Source organism: Peromyscus maniculatus, chromosome 1, assembly GCF_049852395.1.
Source record: "Peromyscus maniculatus bairdii isolate BWxNUB_F1_BW_parent chromosome 1, HU_Pman_BW_mat_3.1, whole genome shotgun sequence".
Lineage (NCBI taxonomy): Eukaryota > Metazoa > Chordata > Mammalia > Rodentia > Cricetidae > Peromyscus > Peromyscus maniculatus.
Window position 1 is genome coordinate 2,262,417 of NC_134852.1, and position 19,099 is coordinate 2,281,515.

Sequence of the window (19,099 nt, forward strand, 5' to 3'; positions counted from 1 at the left end):
ATACAACATATAAACAAACTGAAAGAAAAAACTGCATGATCATCATATAAGATGCTGGAAAAGCCTTTGGCAAAAATCTAACATCCCTTCAATTTAAAAGTCTAGAAGAGTTCAGGAATAAAAGGAACATATCTAAACATAATAAAGGCAATTTACAACAAGCCAACAGAAAACATCAAATTTAATGGACAGAAACTCAAAGCGATGCCACTAAAATCAGGAACAAGACAAGGCTGTCCACTCTCCCCATATCTATTCAATATAGTACTCAAAGTCCTAGCTAGACCAGTAAGACAGCAAAAGGAGATGAAGGAGATATAAATAGGAAAGGAAGAACTCAAACTTTCAGTATTTGCAGATGAGATGGCAGTATACATATAAGTGACCCAAAAAATTCTACCAGGGAACTCTTACAACTCATAAATACCATCAGTAATGTGGCTAGATGCAAGATTAATTAAAAAAATCAATAGCTGTCCTATACACAAATGACAAACAGGCCAAGAAAGAAATCAGAAAATTATCACACTTTATGATAGCCACAACTAATATAAAATATCCTGATGTAACGCTAACCAAACAAGTGAAAGACCTGTATGACAAGAACTTTACATCCTTGAAAAATTAACTGAAGAAGATATCAAAAAATGAAAAGATCTCCCATGCTCATCAATAGGTAGAACCAACATATTAAAAATGGAAATCTTACCCAAATCAATGTACATATTCAGTTTAATCCCCATCAAAATCCCAACACAATTCTTCACAGACCTCAATAGAACAATACTTAAGTTTATATGAAAAAACAGAAAACCTAACATAGCTAAAACAATCCTGGACAATATAGCAATTTCTGGAGGCATCATCATCCCTGACTTCAAGCTCTACTATAGCTTGATAAAATCAAGGTTGGTATTGACATAAAAATTGACATGTTGACCAACTGAATCAAAATGAAAGTCCTGACATTAATCCAAACACCTATGGACACCTGATTTTTTAACAAAGAAACCAAAATTGTGCAAGGAGAAAAAGAAGGCATCTTCCACAAATGGTGCTGGAATAACTGGATGTTAACATGAAGAAGATTGCAAACAAATCTGTATTTATCACTATGTACAAAACTCAAATCAGTGTCTATCAAAGATCTCAAATAAATCTAGCTACACTGAACACAAAAGAGGGGAAAGTAGGAAGTAGCCTAGAATGCATTGGCACAGGGACCACTTCTTAAATATAAAACCAGCAGAACAGACACCAAGAGCAACAATTAATAAACTGAAACTGAGAAGTTTCTGTAAGGCAAAAGACATGGTATATATGACAAATCAATGACAACCTACAGAATGGGAAAAGATCTTCTCCAATCCCATAACTAACAGAGGGCTGATCTCCAAAATATATAAAGAACTCAAGAAACTAGACATCAATATACCAAACAAGCAAATTTAAAAATGGGCTACAGATTTAAACAGAGAATTTTTACCAGAATAATATCAAATGATTGAAAGACTTCTAAAGAATTGCTCAACATCTTTAATCATCAGGAAAATGCAAATCAAAATGACACTGAGATACCATCTTACATCTGTCAGAATGGCTAAGATCAAAAACACTGGTGAGATTTTGTATTGGAGAGGATGTGGAGCAAGGAGAACACTGCTCCACTGTTGGTGGGAATGCAAATTTGTACAGCCATTGTGGAAAACAGAACTTCTCAGAAAATTGGGAATCAATCTTCCTCAAGACCCAGTGGTACTTTTCTTGGGCATATACCCAAGGGATGCTCAAGTTACCTCAAGGACACTTGTTCAACTATGTTTATAGCAGAATTATTCATAATAGCCAGAACCTGGAAACAACCTAGATGGGCCTCAACTGAAGAACGGATAAAGAAAATGTGGTACGTATACAAAATGGAGTATTACTCAGCAGAGAAAAACAATGGCATCATGAAACTTGTAGGTAAATGGATGGAACTAGAAAATATCATCCTGAGTGAGGTTACCTAGACTCATCAACACAAACATAGTATGTACATGGTATCCATAATTGGATACTAGATGTAAGGCAGAGGATAATCAGACTATAAGCCACATCACCATAAAAGCTAGGACAAAAGAAGGACCCTAAAAGGGACATACAGATCACCTTTGGAAGGGGAAACAGAGATTTCCATGAGTAAACTGGGGAGAAGGTACAATAGAGGTCTGGAGATGGGGGATGAGATCATGAGGAAACAGAGTGGTCTAGCTGGGGGAGTGATGGAGAAGGAGAACAATGAAAGAGACATCTTGAGAGAGGGAGACATTATTGGGTAAGGGAGAAACCTGGTACTAGGGAAATCACAGGAATCCACAAGGATGTCCCAAGCTTAGACAACTAGTAATAGTGGTTAGGGTTCCGGAACTGGCTTACCCTGGTATTCTGATTGGTGAATACCCTACTGTCCTCATAGAGCCTTCATCCAGGTACTATTGGAAGCAGATGCAGAGATACTCAACCAAGCACCAGGTTGAGCTCTGGGAGTCCAGTTGAAGAGAGGGGAGAGGGATTATATGAACAAGGGGGGTCAAGATCACAATGGGGAAATCTACAGAGACAACTCAACCAAGCACATAGGAGCACATGAACTTCCGACTAACAGCTATGGAACCTGCATGGGGCCAGACAAGATCCTCTGCATATGTGAGACAGTTGTATCACTGGATCTGTTTGAGGGACCCCTGGCAGTGTGATTAGGATCTATCTCTGATGCATGAGTTTGGTTTCTGGATCCCATTACCTGTGGTTGGACACCTTGCTCGCACTTAAAGCAGGGGTGAGAAACTTGGTCCTGCCTCTACTGAATGTACCAGGCTTTGCTGTCTACCCATGGGAGAACTTACCATTTTGAAGGAGGGGGTGAGGGGTGGGTCAGGGGGGTTTAAGCTGGGGTTCAGGGAGCAGGAGCAGGGATGAGAGGGGGATCTATGGTTGGTGCATAAAATGAATAAAATTTTTGTTTTAAATTAAAAATAAATTATCTTAAATTAAAGGCATGTCTTCTTTTTCTTTCTTTCCTTCTTTCTGTCCATTTTTCCTTATCTTTTGTATTGATTTTAGAGACAAGGTTTCTCTTTGCAGCCATAGCTGTCCTTAAACTCGATCTGTAGAACAAACTAGACTCAAACTCAGAGATTGAACTGCTTCTGCCTCTGAAGTCCTGTGATTAAAAGCATGTGTCACCACCACCTGGCATAAGGCATGTCTTCCTTTCAAAAATCTGGATCACAAGGCGATCTTCCTATGACAAAATTCCCCAAAGTGGGTCCCCCATGTTTGGGTTTTAGTAAATTCAACATGTAGTCAATTTTCTACCCTAGAACAGACATCACAGTCTCCTTCAAGTATAAAGGATAACTTTATTAGTTATATTGACTGGGACTTACAATTGTGACTGTAACTGAATTGCATCACTGATACTCTCCTATTTTAAGAGAGTTCATGAAGGAATCTACTGTAGGGGCCTTTCTAGGAAATGGGCTTGTATCTTGCCACCTTCAATTTCCTTTCATTGCCCTGTATATTTCAAATTTTAAGCAAAATTTATCAGGGGAAGGATATTTTTGATACTATGTGTTTGGTATTTAAATGTCTCCTTTCTCTAGATGACCACATGTCCCACTGTGTTTTGGAAAAGCACTGTTGCATTTTATTGGGCATACTTTTGATGCCTATCTGAGTCCTTCTTTTTCTCTTCTGCCCACAGATTGTAAACTTTATTCTTTAACTATCCACTCTTGATCTCATATATCTTTCATTTTCCTTATTTTTTTCTTTTTCATTGTTTCAATTTCTTTTAATTCTTCTGCCTTGTCTTTAAGTCTTGCTATCCTGATGTCAACTTTAAGTGTTGTCGTAATGAGACTTCACAGAGATGTTTTTTATTGGATTTCTTCTTTCTTTCCTTTCTATATTTTAAATTGAATTATTTTCATTATTTTTTACTTTTAGAATGCCTCTATCACAGTTTCCTATTACATGCACGGTTTTGTGATATCATTGCATTCTTCTGAAAGTAATTTGTGTCATGTCGGAGTTTCAGGATCATCTTTGAATACTTTTTTTTAGTATGTCATTGCACATACTCTGATTCAAGCCTTTAACTGTTGCATTTGGAGTTGTGTTCCTTTGATGTCTTCATATTTTTATACATTTGTTTCTGCATTGAAATTTGCATGTCATGACTAGAGCACAAGTTACATTGTTCTTAAAGATCTGTATTCCTCCAGTTGACTTTTTTGTAATGATCAAGTGAGTCTTGGTTTGAGCACACATGAAATTTCATTTCTGCATTTTGAATGAATATGCTGCTTAGTGTTATACCTTCAGCTGTTATATCCTTTTCCCTGAGAATGACTCTCTTCATCACTCAGAAAAAGAATATTAATTTTAAAATTCATACTAACTGAGGTCCCAGATATATAACTTCAGATCAAATTTTAAGACTTTCCTGAAGTTAACTCCTTTAAAATTCAAGCCACATTATAATTGGAAAGTTTAAATTGGATACCTTAAAACCATCCATATCAGAATCAATACCTTTAACATATCTCTTACCCACAATGGAATATATTCTTTATAAATTTTCAAAAGCCAATTTCTGTACTGCAAATACCTCCTGATTCACAGATAAGAAACTAAACACATCCTTGTTTGTTTCAGTGAACTATGAAAGAATTAATGGGACCAAGACATGCTCCTCTAGTTCGCAATTTCTTTTACAGGATAAGTTTCAGGGCTGGAAAAAAGGCTCAGGTATTAATAACTTATGCTGTTCATGAACAGGTGTTAAGTTTGATTTCTGGTACCCATTTTGTGGTATTTTGTGACGACTAAGTTGTCTCCAGTTCCCAGAGAGCCTAGTCACTGCTTTGGTATTCATATGCAACACATAATCCAGTGTTGTGCAGATGTGCATGTAGACAAAACACTCATACCCACAGAAAAGAAAAAGAAAAAGTGAAAAGAAAAGATTATATAATTGATAGTGTACATAAATATATCGTGAAAATGTTATGTTTATGTATGGCTAGATATGTTGACAATATAGGATCTGTTGGTAAAAAGGCTTAAAACAAATTTTGTAATAAAAATGATTTGCTTATGTATAATTTACTTCTTATTTAAAATTAGCCTCAGTCTTTCAGCACTGGTGTCAAAGGTTCAACAGAAAAGAGGAAAATCCTTGTGTAGTAATCAGAGTGGTAACAAGAGAATTTTGCATAGTTTCCTGGAAATAATATTAAACAGTGTTAACAAGCAACTTTATATTTATATTAAAGGACACAAGCATGTTCTAGTATGATAAAAATTCATTGTATTCATGTCTAAAATCTTCAAATATTTAATAAAACATCATATCCAAAAGTGAAAAGGAGAGACATAATAAAGGAGGCTAAAGAATGTTTCTTAATGTAACAAACTATTTCATTTCACTAAGTTATAAGAAAGCACAAATGGAAACAATTCACAGTGTTATTGCTTTGCAATGGAAATCAGAACAGTTAGGTCACACCCACCTCTCTACTTCCTGTGGCCCACTCTATAATGTCTTCATGTAAATGGAGCTGTTGACCATGTGGGAAATATGGGCTAAACTTTCCAATCTTCACCTTAAGTCCAAGACCACTGGGGAAATTCCAAATCTGGAAAATGTCATACTCTGCCTGCATTTTATCTTTTTGTTTCATATTCACTTTGTCCCCAACAATATAGGTGAAGTGGATCTTCCTAAGAATGGAGTGCCCCTGAAAGAAAGTCAGTGTTTGTGCCCGTCCTTGCAGTCAGAAAATGTATTCTAATTTTATCATAAATACAAATGTATTAAAGGTGAAAAATTGAGAAATCTCAATAAAGTAAGTAGATTAATAAAATTATAATGTACCTAGAATTTTAGTTCTCTCAGTGGAAACTACCAAACACATACACAGACATACATGCAGGCACCAAATATAAATATTAAATATGCACCCACTTATAGACACACACACTCATATCCATACAGAGATACATACATAATACAGCCACATACTATTTACTCATACATACACATGTAAGCCAAGACAAAAATGTGAACATGGAGGCACACAAAGACATACTTATGCACCCCAAACAGAAACAGAAACCCACAAAAAATATACACAGCCCCCCCCACTCCCCACACCCCCTCCCACACACACTCAAAAATTGATAGATATATACAGATATAAACACACAGAGAAACACTGATGAAGACAAATTTATGCTCAAATTCAAAGACAGACAGACAGACAGACAGACACACACACACACACAAATACGCACAGATACACTGGAACACAGATATACATATGTGGAATCTAATCAAAAAATAGACACAAATCACACACATGGACACATGTAGACACATGCACTGACAAAACACACAGGAAGATACACACAGAAAGACATACCTACAGAAAACATTGATGTAAGACAAGTTAACACTAAGTTCTACAGATAGACAGATACACAGGTAGACAGAAACATATATTCACATCAACACAGATATACACCCAGATACACGAAAACAAACACACATACATACCCATAAACAATGCTTGCCATACATCCACACACATAGAAACACATGTATGTACCCAACAGAAACCTAGCATTATTTTTTGTGTGTTTTCCAGAGCAGAGTTATTAGCTAATTCAAGGCAGAATCAGCTAAAAACACTTTAGAAAACCATCCACTACACTGATTAACACATATTTGACAATTAATTAGAAAAGCCTATCTTCCCATCATGGGGAGGATTAATGAGGAAGGACACCCATGTTTCCAGTATTAGAACAGGGGTGATGATATTCAGGTGCTCTGTAACAAAATCACTTATTTTCCTTGATAATTGTGTGTCCACTCCACTACCTTTGTATTTGAGATTTATACCAACCTCTAGATTTACTCTCTCAGGAGGAAAAATGTTGAAAAATCTTTATATTTGGTAAAATATTTCCCAACCAACTAGAAATGGGACATCAAAGGGACTATTAAAGACTCTGACATTGATGACACCAATTATCCAATTTAAGAGACACTACCTTGAAACAATTAAATTGATATCCTTTCACATTATCCATTGTCCTGAAAAAGCATCTCCTGGAAGAAATGAGTCACGATATGCACTGCATCATATATAACAAAATTGTTATCATTAAAAGCCATGTCAAAAGTCCGTAATATTAGCCATTCCAAGGAAGCATTAGATGAGCAATTATTGAGGGTCTTAAAATTAGAAACTTAGACTTCACAGTTAAAGTTCATCCACTCCAGACTTGCCAGATATTCATCTGAGGTTAGAGGGCTCAAGGTATGGAGGAAAATTTTAAATCCAGAAATCTCAGCATGGTTGTATGCAAAAGCTAGTGTCCTGTGAGATGAGTCAAGTGTGAAGTCACTTTTACTTGCAGTGGCATCCCACTGTGAGGTGGTGACCCATATTTTCTGTATACCTGGAGATTCCCACATTCTAAAGCTCACAGCTAGAGTGCTGTCTGTGTCACTATAAATGATAACAACATCTGGTCCTGGGCTTTTTTTGGTTGGGAGACTTTTAATGACTGTTTCTATTTCCTTAGGGGTTATTGGACTATTTAAATAGTTTATCTGGTCTTGATTTAACTTAGGTATGTGGTACCTATCCAGAAAAATGTCCATTTCTTTTAGGTTTTCCAGTTTTGTGGAGTAGAGGTTTTTGAAATATGACCTTATTATTCTCTGGATTTCCTCAATGTCTGTTGTTATGTCCCCCTTTTCATTTCTGATTCTGTTGATTTGGATTCTCTCTCTCTGTCTTTTGGTTAGTTTGGATAAGGGCTTGTCTATCTTGTTGATTTTCTCAAAGAACCAACTCTTTGTTTCATTAATTTTTTGTATTATTCTCTTAGTTTCTAATTTATTAATTTCACCTCTCACTTTGATAATTTCCTGGCATCTATTCTTCCTGGGAGACTTTGCTTCTTCTTGTTCTAGAGCTTTCAGGTATGCTGTGAAGTCACTAGTGTGGGATTTCTCCAACTTCTTTATGTGGGCATTTAGTGCTATGAATTTCCCTCTTAACACTGCTTTCATAGTGTCCCATAAGTTTGGGTATGTGGTGTCTTCATTTTCATTGATCTCTAGGAAGTCTTTAATTTCTTTCTTTCTTTCTTCCTTAACCCATTGGTGATTCAGTTGAGCATTATTCAGTTTCCATGAGATTGTAGGTTTTCTGTAGTTTTTGTTGTTGTTGAAATCTAACTTTAAACCATGGTGGTCTGATAGAACACAGGAAGTTATTCCAATTGTTTTGTATCTGTTGAGATTTGCTTTGTGGCCAAGTATGTGGTCTATTTTATAGAAAGTGAGGCTACCTGGAAAACGGGACCCCAAGAAAGACATGGAGAAATGGATGAGATCTACATGAACAGCCTGGACATGAATGGGAGCAATGAAGCGCGAGGGTCGAGGGAAAGAGAGCGGGAGATCCTAGCTGGATCAAGAAAAGAGAGGGAGAACAAGGAATAGGAGACCATGGTAAATGAAGACCACATGAGAAAAGGAAGAAGCAAAGAGCTGAAGAGGCCCACAGAAATCCACGGGGATACCCCCACAAAGGACTGCTGGCAGTGGTCGAGAGACAGTCAGGACTGACCTACTCTGGTGATGGGATGGCCAAACACCCTAATGGTTGTGCCATAAACCCTATCCAAGGACTGAGGAATTTGGATGCAGACATCCAGGGCTAGGCCCCGGGTGGAGCGCTGGGAGTCTAATTAGTGAGAAAGATGAGGGTTTATATGAGCGAGAATTGTTGAAACCAGGGTTGGATAAAGCACAGGGACAGATAACCAAATGAATGGAAACACATGAACTATGAACCAAAGGCTGAGGGGCCCCCAACTGGATCGGGCCCTCTGAATAGGTGAGACAATCGATTGACTTGATCTGTTTGGGAGGCATCTAGGCAGTGGTGCCAGGTCCTGGGTTCGTTGCATGAGTTAGCTGTTTGAAACCTGGGACTTATGTAGGGACGCTTGGCTCAATCTGGGAGGAGGGGACTGGACCTGCCTGGACTGAATCTATCAGGTCGATCCCAGTCCTCAGGGGTGGCCTTGATCTGGAGGAGGTGGGAATGGGGAGTGTGCTGGGGGGAAGGGGAGGGGGCAAAAAGGGGGAGAGCAAGGGAATCTGTGGCTGTTATGTAGAACTGAATAGTATTGTAAAATAAATAATAATAATAATAAAATGATAACATTTGTGGATGATGTCATGATTCTATTATAATATATTTCAGGTCTTGACATGTATAAATGCACGTTGCCTGGAATCATGATCACAAAGTCAAAGCAGACTATATTTTCTTCCATCTCTCTTCTCAAATATGAGAGAAACTGGATACCATGATCATTGTCTGAGATGGCCAGCCCAATCCAGTTCCAGCTGAAGTGAAGTATAAGGGAGATCATGGCCAGGGCTAGAGATGTGTCCTTGGGGGCCATCTGATACAAATAAGGAAATTGTGCATGATCACTCAGGATAGGATGGAACGGTCCAAAGGTAAGTTGAACAACCTGGGAAACAGGGAGGATCATGAGGTCCCATGCACTAAAATAATTTGTTAAACACACTTTTCTGCAAAGAGTTCTTAAATATCCCCTTACCTATAACCTATTCCCTTATCTATAGTTTAAAAAGGAAAATATGAAAGGTCCATAAAATCTCTGAATAACACCCTTGAACTATGACCTTTGACATAAGTATAAGGTCAGTTTCTCCCTCACACTCTTCTTAGCATCTTGGAATGCCACCAATAGAGACAGGATTTCTTGCAAAACTACCACACAAAATCTCACCTGCTGAGAATGATAGAGGTCCATTGCTTTCCCAACTAGTAAAGATTCTGCCCAGCACCACCTAACACATGGTCATTTCAACACAGTTATAATTAGGCACATTATAATGATGTTTTACAGAAGATTGAATGATATCATAGGATTGTGACATGAACTTATACCTATTTGTTAGACATCCAAATGTTAAAGACATATTTGGTAAAAGATCAGGGTTCCTGTTGACTTCATCTACTGAAAAAGCCAAGGCCAGTGCAAACTGATTGTTGTAATTTCCTCCACTGTAAAACGTGACAATGATTAATAAGGACAGAGATTTACAGATAATTATGTGTAATCAATACAAGGACTGTACTGTACTTGATGGTATTCCTAACCACTCCTAAAGATTGAAACAAAATTTTCTGTGTTGGGATGTTGAGATGACATAAGAAAATGGAAGCTTAGAAAAACTTTTAAGGTTTATGAGAGTACAGTTTCTATAAATAAGATGAGCCATCAGCATCTCCCATAGAGAGCCTTGTCCATCTCTGGTTTTTGAGTGTTTACTCAGAAGGTAAAGACAAGGCCACAGTCTTTGACCAAACAGTAAACCTGATCATGTGATGTGTGAGCCATTGAGATTACGGTATTTTCTTATAAAACTAACTGAATTGGGTAAGGCAGTCATAATTGTTAGATGTATGCATAATTGTCTGGGCTACATTTGACTCTTGTACTTACAATTCTTAAAAATAGGTGGGAAATATAGCTAACATATGCCATACTGTTCAACTGCATCTCTTTTTTCTTTATGGTTTATCTATTGTGGCCATAAAATCTTTTTTTTTTTTTGGTTTTTCGAGACAGGGTTTCTCTGTGTAGCTTTGCGCCTTTCCTGGAGCTCACTTGGTAGCCCAGGCTGGCCTCGAACTCACAGAGATCCGCCTGGCTCTGCCTCCCGAGTGCTGGGATTAAAGGCGTGCGCCACCAACGTCCGGCGGCCATAAAATCTTTTAAGGATTTATTTTTAAATAAATTCAAATACCAGAGATGTATTTGGTAAAGATGTATGTCTGTATTCATCTGTGGTTATGGATAGTATTAAGGCTCAGTTAGGCCATAAATAGAGAATAGATTCCAGGTGTAGACTAAACTGGCTTCAAATGCTTCGAGATACATTTCTCTAGATTCTGAGTGCAGAGATAAAGGGCATGTACTATCTCCTAAGCATTGTTCACCTATTTCATGTTTATACTGCCATGTCATATATTCATACTATATCCAATTCTAGAAAACATCATTTGATGACCTTTCTAGTTACACTAACACAAGATCAGCATCCTACTTGGATGTGCATGAACCAGTATTGCATGTTTGTAAAATATAAGAATCTAAAATGCAAAATATTTGGAAAAGTTTATGGAGTTTTATGCAATAAAAATGGGTAACAGATCAGTTAAAAAGAATAATACCATATTGTTTTATGTTTATGGGAAGAATAATGACTTCTATTTTCTCCTGGTCATTTCATACCATCTAATCCATAGCGATCAAATATACATTAAACCAAAATGTATGTAGTGCCAAAATTGGTAAAATATGCAGATATAATAAATAAAATTACTTAAAGAAAAACAAAAGGTAAGTGTGATATAAGTGTCAGAGAATAAACAGCTTAGACATATATAGGGAGAAGACACATGCTTCTTGATTAATGGCACAGATGAGCGAGTAGGTAACACCTCTATCGCTATTATCAGTTGTTGCCAACTATCGCATGCAACAGCTGTCTCTCAGGCAAGTGATAGGGGAAGCAAGCAGTCACCACTATTAGAGACAGCCTCAGTTCTCAAAGAATGCAAGCATATCGTTTACAGTTCACACAATCCTTCTTTGCTCTAATGAAAGAGTAAATAAATGAACTTTGAAATTAAAGGCCAGTGAATGTACATGTATATAAGTGAGGGATAGAGAAACAGGAACACATATGAAGTTCAAAATGGACAGGTTTCGTACTTCCATCCTTGATGCATCTTTAGAAGGCACAGTGTGACCACATGCAGAGCCTGAGAGAGTAACTGAATATCTATGTGAAAAGTCTCTGCAGCTAGTGTGTCACAAATATTATTTGTCCTAGCAATGTGTTAAGAACTACACATTGCTGGCATGTCCATCAGCTGACTCTACTCTATGGCCATTTATTTGTACACAATCAGAGTGACATTCATTGAAATAGAATGAGGTTTCTTTTGATAAGACATCACCTGATGCTGTGATATGGAAACTGTAAAGAGGCATACTGGATGTGATGGAACAATGTATAGTGTCCTTTCTTCACTCAGCATCCAGGCTTGGAAGTTTGAGGGTAACTGGGAGAAAAACAAAACACTTTCTGGAAAAATTAAAAGTAGAAATACCATTGGGTCTCTAATGGATTTGGGGTTGTTTAATGGTGTGCAGGTAGAGATAACAGGGCAGAAGATTCAAGGCATTGCTCTGATGGCATCCTTTTGATCTCTCATTAAATATTCATGACATTTACATAGAAAGTACAAGGCACTTACCGTTCTTTGAAAAGTTTTTATCAAATTCATTATCTCCACTGGCCCATGCACTACATCAAGTATGAAAGCACATGACTCAAATATTCCAGCCTTGCCTCTGCTTCATTGTCCAAAAACACCTGGGATGAATGAAACTTGCCATATGAAGTAGAATGTTCAGGAGCAAGAAGAGCAAAATCAAAGTGAACATTTTTTTACACTAATCCTGGGAAATTTGGATTGTGACATTCCATGCTGATCAGATTATCAAATGGGCACCTGGATATCTCCACCTGCTTTTATTTCTGAAGCCAAATAAGAGGCCACTTGTGTATTCATGATTCCATTTTGTGTGTGCAGTTGTTTCCTCACCCATTGAGAACACTTTGAAACTTCTTCCCTGCGGCTCTTCATCTGCTGTTCACCATCTATGATATACAATTTGGATGATAAGCATATAGGATGATAGTCCAGCTAGTTTTATGACATCATTCATCTTTTTGGAAATTAATACCCCAGGGAAGATGACATTTTGGGAAAATTTGGTAGCTTGACTGCCTCAGTAATCTGTTAATGTTAACAGCTTTACAAATGATTATAGCCAGAAGTTTTCTCCAGTCCCGCCCCAGGCCCCACAGTCCCATAGCCACTTATAAAATAATCATTCAGAAGTTTATATCAATTATAAAATTGCTTGGCCATTTACTCAGGCTTATTACTGACTAGATCTTATACTTAAATTAACCAATAATTCTTAATATTTATTTCACCACATGTTCCATAGCCTACTGGTCTGCTGGCATGTTGTTGTTCCTTTGGTAGCAGCTGGCATTTCCTGTACTTCTGCCTTTATTTTTCCTCTCTCTCCAGTAGGAAAGTACTGCCTAACCTTACTATGCCTCACCATTGACCAAACAGCTTTATTTATCAACCAATCAGAGAAACATTCACAGCATATGGAAAGATCCCACAGCAAATGATGTTAGTAGATGTTGTTAGATTGTCCACAGTGAGACATGCATTATTGGTTCAGGATGACTCACAAAGTAAGAATTCATGGGATTGCATCACAAAGTCCATGTCATGAAAAAGCAGCTTCATGTTTAGCACAATTGAGTTATACATGGCATTCACAGTGGAGCCTGCTCTGTACCAGTGGTACGTACAGATTATCTAACCAAAGCCTGTGATTCTATTGTCTTGAAAACCAAAAATCAGTCCAAATTATTTAATTTCCTGAATGCTGCTCTTCCAAAACTATCCAGCTCATCAAAGAATCACAGTTCATTTACAAATTAAATTTTTATTTTTAAATATTCAAAGAGCTCCAGAAAGAACACCATACCTGTGTGCTTCATTTCATATATTATATAAGACCTATCACTCCTCTTCCAAACCAATCATTTTTAATGAGAAGATAAGTTGGATTTTGATTTCTAAACCAAGATGATCTTCCATGATCCTCAGTTCTCACAGATCAATACCGTAGGATGACCCATTTTTTCTTATTTATCTGTAGTTTCCTATATTGTTGTTGCTCATTTTATAATCCAGTAGTGGCTGCAAAGAAGTCTTATTGAGTACTTTAGCAGCAAATAGAACCTGGGAAGTGACCCTGTGTTTTATGTATAAATTTTTCTCATACAATTTTCCTACTCATCTACTTCACTTGCATTCTGGGACCTGCACTGCCCCTGTCATAATGTTCTGCTGAGCATGGAATAAAGAGCCTCTCTCAGTGGATATGGACTGCAGAGGATGTAGGACAAATGTAGGGCAAGTCTTTGCTGTTGGTGGTGATATGTCCTATTTAATATTTGAGATGAAAATGTTGTTTTACTAATGTCAAAAATATTTGAGATGAGGCAAACAGGACTACTGTTCTTTTCTCAATCTTATACATTTAATGATGAACATTTAAAAAATGTATGACCTCTTATTTTGTGATGAGTTACCCTGTGGGCCTAAGGTGTAGAAATAGAGGAATGTGACAGACATATTCTTTCAAAGCAAAACAGACAAAATTAAGCATTCAAGGCAAATGCAAATAAAAATTCCAGTGGTTCAGATTCAGCATAGTGGGGAGATTTGTTTTATTTGGATAGTTATTTTTAATTAGTATACAACATAGAAGGTTTTGTTTGGGCAATTCATGGGTAGCATGTCCTTTGTAAGTATTTGCTCTTCTGTCACCATGTCTGTTGTTCATCTTACTAGTGATTCCAATACTCAGTTCAAACAGTTTCCTTTTTATTTTGTGACTTTTGTGTGCTTGTTCAGTTCATGAGACAGATGTGATAGTATCTCCATACTGGCTTCAGAATGTAGACCATGCCCAATTCCTTCAGGCCTTCAATTTTCAAATAATGCCTCCTTATTTCATGGGGCAAAAATGTGTTTATATATGCAAACAACACAAGGACACACATGCACAACCATACACATGTGCGCACACACACATGCACACACACAACACAACACACACACACACAAACACAAACACACACTAACTATGTTACATCTAGAGTCTGTGAAAATTTTGAATTTCCAGAGTCTGTCTGTTTAGTTAATATGATGATCACCTACTCCATCCCCAATTCCTGCTAGTGACATCATTAAATTCTTCCAGGTTGAGGATAACTGCTTTAGTTGTACATAAATTCTGTGAAGCTTTAATCTGAATTCCAATATAACCAAGAGATTTCTCTACCCAGTAATCTTACTTTTTTAATTACATCACTGGTTTCAATCATTTATAAATTACATTGCAGTTATTTATTTAAACGTTTCTAAAATCAGTGCATGAGATTTAGTTAAAAACAACTGTATATTTAAGTGTGGTAAATCATGGAACAAAACTTTCAAAATTCTAAGAATGCATTGTAAATAGCAATAATGAATCTTTGTACATATAAAAATAAAGCCACAAAATTTAGATGAAAAATTTTTTTTATTACCTCATATGTTGAGGGACATCTTGATTGATCCTTATCTTTAAAATTCTTCTTAATAATAAAATAAACAAGGGCAGACAAGTGTCTATGTTCTGTGCTGACTTAATACTTTCATAAAGTCCTATAATGGACCAGAAGAATACTCCTACATTTAGTGACTAAATTAGCTTTATGTGCCTACCACTATGTGGCTCACACTAGAAACATTCATGGCAAGCCCCACAACTCCTACATACTCATTAATTTATTTGATAATTTTAAGGTACTCAGTCTCACTGTGATGTGGGACTCTCATCTTAACCATGATTTTCTACTTTTATAACTAAAATATTTGAGTGTACTTTAAAAAATTTTTAAAGGGAAGCAAAAAATACTCATTATAATAATGTCAGCATTACTAAATTTTAATGTTGGCTATGGACTTTTCTGTAAACTGCATTCACCCTGATGAAGTATGCCCCTTACATCCCTATTACCTCTAGGAATTTTATGATGAAGAGATGGTGAATTTTATCTAAGACTTTTCTTGTTTAATGACATGATCATGTGCTCCTCATTTTTCCTTTCAGTTTGTTTACATGGATAATACATTATTTGATTTTTATATATTGAACCATCCATGCATCTCTGGGATGGTAATCTTAATAATATATTTCATTTGTTTTACAATTATTTTCTTGGGTATGATTGCATTGATTATCAAAAAGGAAATTAGTCAGCTGTTCTATGTTTATTGGGCCCTCTGCCATTTGGGTATCAGGGTAACTCTATCTCACAAAATAAATTAGGCAATATTCCTTTTTCTGACTTGTGAAAGAATTTGGGAAGAATTCATCTTAACTCATCTTTGAACATCTAGTTCAATTCTTCACAAAACTATATGACTATGGGCTTCTCTCCTTCCCTTGGGAGATTTATAATGACCATTTCTATTTCACTGGTGTTATGGGTATAATTAAAATTTATATCTATTTTATATCTGATCTTGAGTTAAGTTTGGTATGGAGAATTATCGAGAAAATTATCCATTTATTTTAGATTTTCCAATTTAGATGAGTATAGGTTTTAAAATATGTTTTTATGATTCTGTAAATTTCCTCATTATCTATAGTTTGCCCCTTTCCATTTATCATTCATTTTTAAATCTAAATTTTGTCTCTGTTTCTTTTGTTTAGTGTGGAAAGGGATTTGTTTATCTTGTTGAGTTTCCTCAAGAATCAGCCCTTTGCTTCACTGATAATTTGTATTATTCACTTTTTATTTTATTGATTTCAACAATCAGTTTGATTATATATTTCTGTCTACTCCTCTTAGGTAACATTATTTCTTTTTATTTCTTGAGGCTTCAGGTTTGTAATAAATTGCCAGGGTGAGATGTCTCCAGTAGTTTTAGCTAGACACTTAGATCTATGAACTTGCCTCTTAAAACTTCTTTTTCCTTGTGTCCCACAATTTTGGGTATTCGGTGTATCAATTTTCATTGAAGTCTAGGATGTCACTATTTTTTTTCTTTCTATCTGTTCCAACCTACTTTTCATTCTCTAGAGAGTTGTTCTGTTTCCATAAGTTTGTTAGATTTCTGTTAGTGCTGTTGTTGTTTATATCTTGCTTTAATTTATAATGATCTGATATGATGCAGGAAGTTATTTTAATTTCCCTGTATCTGTTGAAACTTGCTTTGATCATGTTGTGAATTTGGGAGAATGTACCATGATGCACAGAGAAGAAGGTGTATTCTTTGGTGTTAGGTACATTTGGTTTACAACACCTGTAAGTTCCAGTCTTTTGGGCTTTAGATTTTGTCTAGATGACCTGTATATTAATAACAACGTAATACTGACATCTCGCACTGTCAATGTCTGTGTGTCATTATATAATTTTAGCAGTATCAATGTTTCTTTTACAAACTTGGTGACAAACCTTTGGGGCATAGATGTTAAGAATAGAAATGGTATTCCTGTGAATTTTTTTCTTTTGTGAGTATGCAGTGGCTTTTCTAATGCTTTTGATTAGTTTTGGTTTGAAGTCTATCTTTTCTGGTATTAAAAAGTATACACCAGTTTGCTTCTTAGGTGCATTTAATTGTTGATTCCTGTTATTTTGTTGTGGTTGATGATGGTCTTGTGTGTGTGTGTGTGTGTGTGTGTGTGTGTGTGTGCCTATGTGTGTGCCTATGTGTGTGTGTTTGTGTGTGCATACATTTCCTTTATTTATTTTTACTGTATGAGATTATTTATACCTTGTGTTTTTATGTGTAGTTAACTTGCCATAGTTGTCTTTTTCTGTCTACCACCTTCTATAGGTCTGGATTTGTTGATAAAATTTGTTTGTATCTTATTTTCTCCATCTATACTGATTGAATATTTTGCTGACAACAGTGCAGTGACCTGGCATCTGTGGAATCTTAGAGTCTGCAGCACATCTGTCTAGGCCTTTCTGAATTTTAGAGTCTCACTTATCAAGTCAGAACTGCACTTATATGTTATGTGTTCTATTTCCCTTGCAGCTTTTAATATTCTTTTTTGTGTTTTGTATGATTGGTTTTTTATTATTGTATGCACAGATAACTTTCTCTTTTGGTCCACTCTATCAGTGTTTTGTATTCTTCTTGTACTTTTATAAGCATCTCCTAAGGTAGGTTGGGCAAATTTTCCTCTGTGATTTTGTTGAAATAATTTTCTGAGTCTTGTGCTAGGATTCTTTTTACTCTGCTTTTTTATTCTTAGACTTTGGATTTTCATAGTATCTGAGATTTACTAGCTGTTTCATTTTGGTAGTGTTTTTTTGGATATACTATTTTCTTACAGCAATGTTCCCATTTCTTCTAATGTACCATCAATGCCTGAGATACTATTTTCCATCTCTTCTTTCTGTTGGAGACTCTTGCATCTTAGCTCCTGTTGAAATTTCCTAATTTTTATTTCCAAAATTGCCACAGTGTATGTTTTCTTTATTGATTCTATTTTAATTTTCAACAATTGAACAATTTCATTCTTTGCTTTAGCTGTTTATTTGCATATTCCTGAGATTCTTTCTGGGATTTGTACATGTCTTCCAATTTCTCCTATGTGTTCTCCAGGGTTTCCTTGAGGAATCCATTCATTTCTTCTTTAAGGACCTCTAGCAACTTCATAAAGTTTGTTTTAAGTTCCCTTTCATGTGCTTCAGGTATGTTGGAATATTTAGGACCTACTATAAGGAGACATACGGCACTTGCATTTATATATTGTGTTTTTAGGCTGGTTTCTAGGCATCTTTTGGGGGGATGATTATAGTTATTGGTACCAATTTCTGGATTTTTCATGTTTAGCTCAGTGTTTTGCTCTTTGACTTCAGTTTCTGCTCTTCATTTTTGGTGAGAAAGATGGCAGTGTGTTGCTTGTTTTTCTGACATGCTCAACCTCTATGTTCAAATCAAATAACTGCCTGTGTTGGAGGCTGTTTACTAGAATAATTTGGGGGAAGGAAAGTTGGAGGAGAAGGTATTCAAGATCTGTTGGGAGGAGTCTTCGAGGAAACTACAACATGGCATGTTTTCAATTAGATTGCTAGGAAAAAGATTTGGGTGTCTGACACTTAATACACTGATTCATATCTGATGGAGAGAGGAAAGTATCATTAATCCAGCTTCAGCATTTGTATTGACAGGACATTTCAATTAAGTGTTTTAAGGAAACATTGCAATATCTGCAATTTGTTCCTGAGGATGTAATTGAAGGA

General features: G+C 36.3%; 1 pseudogene; it reads right to left on the reverse strand.

Moving 5' to 3' along the window:
* Positions 1 to 19,099, reverse strand: part of LOC102905841 (vomeronasal type-2 receptor 116-like) — a 34,684-nt pseudogene that overhangs the window by 10,691 nt on the left and 4,894 nt on the right.